The sequence below is a fragment of the Triticum dicoccoides genome, chromosome 3B (genome assembly GCF_002162155.2).
Source record: "Triticum dicoccoides isolate Atlit2015 ecotype Zavitan chromosome 3B, WEW_v2.0, whole genome shotgun sequence".
Taxonomy (NCBI): Eukaryota; Viridiplantae; Streptophyta; class Magnoliopsida; order Poales; family Poaceae; genus Triticum; species Triticum dicoccoides.
The window spans coordinates 66,395,801-66,403,417 of NC_041385.1; positions in this window are offsets into that span (position 1 = coordinate 66,395,801).

Here is a 7,617-nt window from a genome sequence, read left to right on the forward strand (position 1 = left end):
AAAAGAAGATGGTACGCCCTTTGAACAGGAAGATTTTGCTGCTTGTGTGAAGGCAATACGCCCTGTGGCCATTCTGATTGCTGAAGAGGCGGATCTCTCCAAGTACCAGGTGGGTTATGACACAGAGAACCGGAGGATTCCGACACCACAGTACACTTTGACAAATCTGATTCCTCAAATTCGTAAGCATAGCTTCGCCCCTGAAGTTGACCCGGCCAGATTAATTGATCACGAAGCTGAATTTAAAGCTTTGAGTGGCATTGACTGGTCGTCATCAACCTTTCAGGACCGGGAACAGGACGATGAAGTGGAAAGGGTTGATCCGGAAGCTTCAGGCCATCACGAGAATTGATCCACCAAACGACTCATATTTGTAGTCTTTGTTGAAAAAACAATGTTAATTATTTTGACTCGGGGAGTCATGTAATAGGAGCAGAAATGACTTTGCTGTGTCGTGCCTTCGTGCACGTTTTGATGCTTTAACAATGTTTAAGCCGTCATCATATTTTTACTCCGTCTTACACTTTCCTATTTTCCTTGTGTATAAGAAAGCATGTAATCTGTCCTGCACAAAGAGATAGATCACAGAAATCCTCGGCGGCTTACCGTAGGGCGGGTCATAATTATCCCATGTAACTATAAATGTGAAATATGAGTTATAAATAATCTTGATGAGAATCAGAACTTTCAATATAACTGTGATAACATCATACCTGAGATGTCAAATTTCTACGGCCAATTTAGATGACCTGTACAGTAAGGGTGATGACCCAGTTTAGAAGTCATGACTTCAATTGGAGTATGTCACACGCCTAGCGACTGATTGTTCGAAGTCAAGCCAGCTCAAACAGAAACCTTATATGCCTTAGAACATGAACACAGGAAAGGTCTCTAGACAAATCCAAAGAGTGCTTTCAAAAAAGACTTAAGCAAAAAGAACAGAAATACAAATTAAGGCTTCTGATTCGAATACGATCAGTAAACCGTCCCAAAGGGTTAAGCTAGGGTTCCAATACGACCATGTAGCCCCAGTGGCTTTGGCATTGCGCCGATCAAGAGGGTACCGACAGCTATGTTCTCTTTGGTTCGAATACGACCTATGTTTGAACAGGAAGCCCCCAAATGACCTTGAGAATATTTAACGACTCTGATTCGAATACGATCTGGGTCGGACCCAAGAGGGGTTAAGCCATGATTCGAATACGATCAAGAAGCCCCCAAGTAGATTTTGGCATTGCGCCGATCAAGTGGGTACTGATAGCTATGTTCTCTTTGGTTCGAATACGACCTATGTTTGAACAGGAAGCCCCCAAGTGACCTTTAGAATATTTAACGACTTTGATTCGAATACGACCAGGGTCGGACCAAAAGGGGTTAAGCTATGATTCGAATACAACCCAGCCCCCAAATGATCAAGTTGTTTGAACAACTATGATTCGAATACGATTAGGAAGTTGTGCCAAAGGAGTTAAGCTAGATTCGAATATGATCAGCCCCCAATGGTCTTTTTCAAATTATGACAATGAAGACATATGATCTTTGAGGATGAAAAAGGACAGAGGTCCTGCTTTATTATTGATAATATATGCCGTCTTTTCCTGGTCCTTAACCGCCATCTTGATCTGATGATATCGAGAATAAGCATCCAAAAAACCCAGACACTCACATCCCGTCGTAGCATCAATGATTTGATCAATACACGAGAGAGCAAAGGGATCAGTCGGACAAGCCTTGTTCAAGTACGTGTAATCCACACACATACGCCAAGTGTCGTTCTTCTAGAGCACTAGCACCAGGTTAGCTAACCACTCTGGATGAAATACCTCAATAATGAACCCGACTTCCAAGAGCCGGGCCGCCTCCTCGCCAATAGCCTTGCGCCTCTCTTCATTAAACCGCCGAAGAAACTGCTTGACCGGCTTAAACTTTGGATCAATGTTGAGAGTGTGCTCAGTGAGTTCTCTCAGTACACCCGGCATGTCAAAAGGCTTCCATGCAAAGATGTCTCGATTCTCACGGATGAACTCGATGAGCGGGCTTTCCTATTTGGGATACAGATTGGCATTGATACTAAACTGCTTAGATGAATCGCCAGGAACAAAGTTAACCATCTTTGCGTCCTCAGCCGACTTAAAGTTCATCTCCGGTTCATGCTCTGTGGTGGGCTTCTTCAAGGATGTCATGTCTGCCGGGTCAAACATTGTCTTTATAATACTTTAACTCTTCTGTAGCATAGACTAACTCAGCATAAGCCGCGTCGCCTTCCTCGCACTCCGGAGCCACCTTCCGACTGCCATGAACCGTAATGGTCCCTTTATGACCCGGCATCTTCAGCTGCAGATAAACATAACATGGCCGTGCCATGAATTTGGCGTAAGCCCGTCGCCCAAACAGAGCATGATACGGGCTCCTGATCTTGACCACCTCAAAAGTTAACTTTTTGGCCCTAGAATCATACTCATCTCCAAAGGCTACCTCCAGCTCGATCTTGCCCACTTGGTATGCCGATTTACAGGGAACTACACCGTGGAAAACAGTATTGGACTACATAAGATTTCTCCCGCATGCCAAACTCCACTGTCCAACCAATGCGGAACCAACCAGTAACTTGCCGCCCACCAGCATGGGCCACCACGGTCTTGATGCCACCCACACTGCCTCACAGGGATCACCACCACGAGGCAAAGAGGACGGAGAGAGGAGCGCCAGGAATTAGGAGCGACAGCACCGGAGCCGCGCGGGAGGGAACCACCTCCACTGCCGTTGTGCGGGAGGCCTGTGCCTCCAACACCGTCGCGGTCGTCGTTCGGACGCGGCAACAGGGGCATACTAGGCCACCCCTGGCCCGGCCATGCCCAAATTGGGCCCGCAAAGCCCCAACTACCACGTTGCAGCAGGCCGACGCCAGCGGCCGCCACCACCCACTCCGCCCAACGCCGCTCCTTCACTTGCCGGAAACCATACCGTTGACATGCCACACCGCGCCCCCGCCTAGACCGAGATGGGCCCAGATCTAGGCCGAGCGGGCGCTGCGCCACCCTGAGGTGTACTCCATTGCTCCGCTCTACCTCGTGTCGGTGTGTCACCAAGAGGGGAAAGGCCAGGGGCCGCCTAGGAGACTTTTCCTCGATCATGTCAGCATCTGGGCCACTGGGGCTGCCTTCTTCTCTTGAAATATATGGATCAACTACGAGCACTTTCTTGGTACTTAACTGAATTGTGACCAGAGAAACCTTGCTATTTTCTTCTTCGGCAGACTCTGAGACCAAAAAGTATGTGATGTTGGAATTCAGCATGCTCACAAGAGGGAACATCAGGATATCACACGGCAGACCTATATATCTGTTTAAAGCCCATAGCTCTTCAGATGTGATGGCCACATGCTCATCCCATGGCCCATCTTAGGAGGACAAAATATAGGAGTGAATGGTGAAACTAGAACCTTTCCCAAGTAGCCCAAACGGTTCCCCAAGAGCGGATAACATCAGTGAATCTGAGAACAGAGCTCTTTTTGCTCAGCTCTATCATGGCGCACACACCATGATTCACCTCATAGAATGCTTTGCCTTGAGCTGAACTTCTAGGATGGTCAACAATAGGCAATCAGAGGTATAAGATCTGGGGCTTTTCTTCAAGTACATCATAAACTAGCATACCACCTCTGTAATAGTTGATCCAACAAATGCAAGAGTTGAATGTGATGACAGCATCAGTTGACCAATAGTATAACTCCTTATGCTCATCCTCCTTATGGTCTATTGGTATCTTCCTCACATCTCATTTGCCATCACCATCATTACCAGATACAAGTGAGCGGAACACACAAACTTCTGCTTCCATCTTGAGCGTGCCAGGTATTTCGCTGACCATAGCTAGCTGCGCCACTGCAAATTCCGCTTCAACGCTTTCGCCATGGCCTCGGATGAGTCCTACAGTGTCCGGAAAGAACACACACTGCTCACCCACAGCTTTCTCCTCTCCCTCTCCAAAAGGGAAGATCATTGGCTTGTTGCAGACAAGGAGCCGTTTGAGCTGCAGGGATGGCTTAGTCTCACACGACGCTACACAGATAAAGTAGTCTTGTATGATCGGTAAGCAACCGTCCTTGCCCAATCTTCCAAAAGAAGTTTGCCTGAAGAGAACCAGATCACAGTGGGCGGCCACAAGCTCGGTTCCCTTGCATCCTCTGACTTTATACCGTCAGACCACCGCATGTAGAAGCGGGAGATGGCTGGGGGCTCGGCAAGGAGGAAGAGGATGTCGAACTTCTTGCAAAGAGAGGTGCATGAACTTGCCCTGAAAGGCGCCTCGGATCCGTCTAGGAAGGGACTGCCCTCTTCCTCATCACCCCTGTGGAAGACAAAGCGGTCGAGCATCATCCACCTGGATCCAGCAATGGCCATTGATCAACTAATTAAAACAGGTTTAGGTAGCTTTTGCCTCTGCCTGCGAGAAGAGGGAATTGACTCAGCACCATCACAACATTTGCCACTCTCTCAAGAAAATTTACCACTCAAAATGTTGCCGTTGAGAAATTAATTATCCAGAATACCAAGCATTACTATGTACTACTAACTAGCTGAGGTTGCCACAAGAACAAAAGAACAATTTTACCATTACCTTCTTCAAAAGATGAAGTGAGATAGATAATGCTTACAGAGATGCAAGATGTCATAATAATGCCCAGTAGAGAAACAACAAAATAATGCACAGTAGAGAAAATGGAAACAGGCTGCACCCTCGCACATCATTTGCATGCAAAAAGGGGCTAAAATGAGCTAGATGGAGAACTTGAATTGCGGATTGCAGATTGCCCTTTTTACGAGAACAAGGTTAAATTGACAGATGTGTGAGGTGTGGTCAGGTGAGAGCTGGTTGTACAATGACGAGCATGCTCTTTTCCCTGCCCTTGTGTACATTTGTTATACTGGAAGGACCATGGGAGGTAGAATTTGCATCAATAGCATTACAACAACGTTTGCCACTCTAAAAACCACCAACTTTAACAGATTGATTTTGCCAGAGCAGCACTAGTTGAAAATTGTTGTTGTCCAGACAGAATACCAGGCATTATCATGTAGTGCTAACCTACCGGTGCAACAAAAGAAGGCGTCTGCCCTTACCTTCCTCAACGGCAGCAGTTGGGCAGCCGAGCAGCCTGCGATGGCTGGTGCGACCCAGCGGACCAAGTGTGCAGATCACGGGGAGGGGAACGCCGGGGAGACGGAGGGGGGTGAAGGGGTCGAGCGCCATCTCGCCTTGCTTCCGGCTCGCCGGCCCGGTGTTGAAGCAGATTCCACCTGTCGCCTCACACGATGGAGCTCGAGCGAAGAGGCGCCGCGGGTTTCTAGGGTTCGAGGGCTAGGAAGGGGAGGAGGGGAAAGGGATCGGTGAGGATCACTGTCGCTGTGACTAGTGAATGTGAGATCTGGAATGGTTTTTTCCAGTTTGGCCCAATTCCTCAGCTGGCTCTCTTTGCCAAGTGACCCGTCGTGTGGCTATCTTGCCGCAAGCGCCACGACATGTGGAGCGTGTCAGAACTAGAATTAGTAACCAACTAATGCTCACTCCGTTGTTACGGAGTATAAGATTTACTGTATTACTAGTTTTTAAAAATCAAATATGTATATATTTGACCAAATTTTTAGAGAAAAGTATCAATATCTATAGTGTCAAACACAAATCCTACTACTGTTGTATGTATTTTGTTTTATCAAATTATTTGTTATGGGACCCCCTCTCATGCGACCGCGTCGCCCCCGCGGGTGATCAGCTGCATCTTCCCTCGAGCCCTCCCCCTTCCTCCCTTCCCGCCGTTGTCGCTAGCCTGAGCGGCGTTGACGCCGGCGGCCCTGGCCTTTCCCCTCTTGGTGGCGCATCGGCGCGGGGCAGAGCGGGGCCGTGGGTTGCACCTAGGCGGCGCCGGCACTGGCGGCCCCTGGCCTTTCCCCTCTTGGTGACACGCCGACACGAGGCAGAGCGGAGCCATGGAGTACACCTCGGGGTGGCGCAGCGCCCGCTCGGCCCAGATCTGGGCCCATCTCGGTCTAGGCAGGGGGCGCGGTGTGGCATGTCAACGGTGTGGTTTCCGGCAAGCGAAGGAGCGGCGTTGGGCGGAGTGGGTGGTGGCGGCCGCTGGCGTCGGCCTGCTGCAACGTGGTAGTTGGGGCCTTGCGGGCCCAATTTGGGCATGGTCGGGCCAGGGGTGGCCTAGTATGCCCCTGTTGCCGCGTCCGAATGGCGACCGCGACGGTGTTGGAGGCACAGGCCTCCCGCACAATGGCAGTGGAGGTGGTTCCCTCCCGCGCGGCTCCGGTGCTTCCGCTCCTGATTCCTGGCGCTCCTCTCTCCGTCCTCTTTGCCTCATGGTGGTGATCTCAATGAGGCAGTGTGGGTGGCATCAAGACCGCGGTGGCCCATGATGGTGGGAGGCAAGTTACTGGTTGGTTCCACATTGGTTGGGCAGTGGAGTTTGGCATGCGGGAGAAATCTTAAGCAGGCCAATACTATTTTCCACGGCGTAGTTCCTGGTAAATTGGCATACGCAGTGGGTAAGATCGAGTTGGAGGTAGCCTTTGGAGATGAGTATGATTTCAGGTCCGAAAAGTTAACTTTTGAGGTGGTCAAGATCAGGAGCATGTATCATGCTCTGTTTGGGCAACTGGCTTACGCCAAATTCATGGCGCGGCAGTGTTATGTTTATCTGCAGCTAAAGATGTCGGGTCATAAAGGGACCATTACGGTTCATGGCAGTCGGAAGGTGTCTTTGTAGTGCGAGGAAGGCGACACGGCTTATGCTCAGTCAGTCTGTGCTACAGAAGAGTTAAAGTATTATAAAGACAATGTTTGACCCGACAGACATGACATCCTTGAAGAAGCCCACCACAGAGCGTGAACCGGAGATGAAGTTTAAGTCGGTTGAGGACGCCTAGATGGTTGACTTTGTTCCTGGCGATTCATCTAAGCAGTTCAGTATCAGTGCCAATCTGGACCCAAATAGGAAAGCACGCTCATCGAGTTCATCCATGAGAATCGGGACATCTTTGCATGGAAGCCTTCTGACATGCTGGGTGTACCGAGAGAACTCGCTGAGCACACTCTCAACATTGATCCAAAGTTTAAGCCGATCAAGAAGTTTCTTCGGCGGTTTAACGAAGAGAGGCACAAGGCCATTGGCGAGGAGGTGGCCCGGCTCTTGGCAGCCGGGTTCATTATTGAGGTATTTCATCCAGAGTGGTTAGCTAACCCGGTGCTAGTGCTCAAGAAGATTTGCACTTGGCGTATGTGTGTGGATTGATCAAATCATTGATGCTATGGCGAGATGTGTGTGGTCCGACTGATCCCTTTGCTCTCCCGCGTATTGATCAAATCATTGATGCTATGGCGGGATGTGAGCATCTGAGTTTTTTGGATTCTTATTCTCGATATCATCAGATCAAGATGGCGGTTAAGGACCAAGAAAAGACGATGTTCATTACTCCCATTGGAGCCTTCTGCTATGTTACTATGCCTTTTGGGCTCAAGAGTGGCCAGGCGACTTATCTGCGTTGCGTGCAGAATTGCCTTCATACTCCGATTGGCCATAATGTGCATGCTTATGTGGATGATATTGTGGTG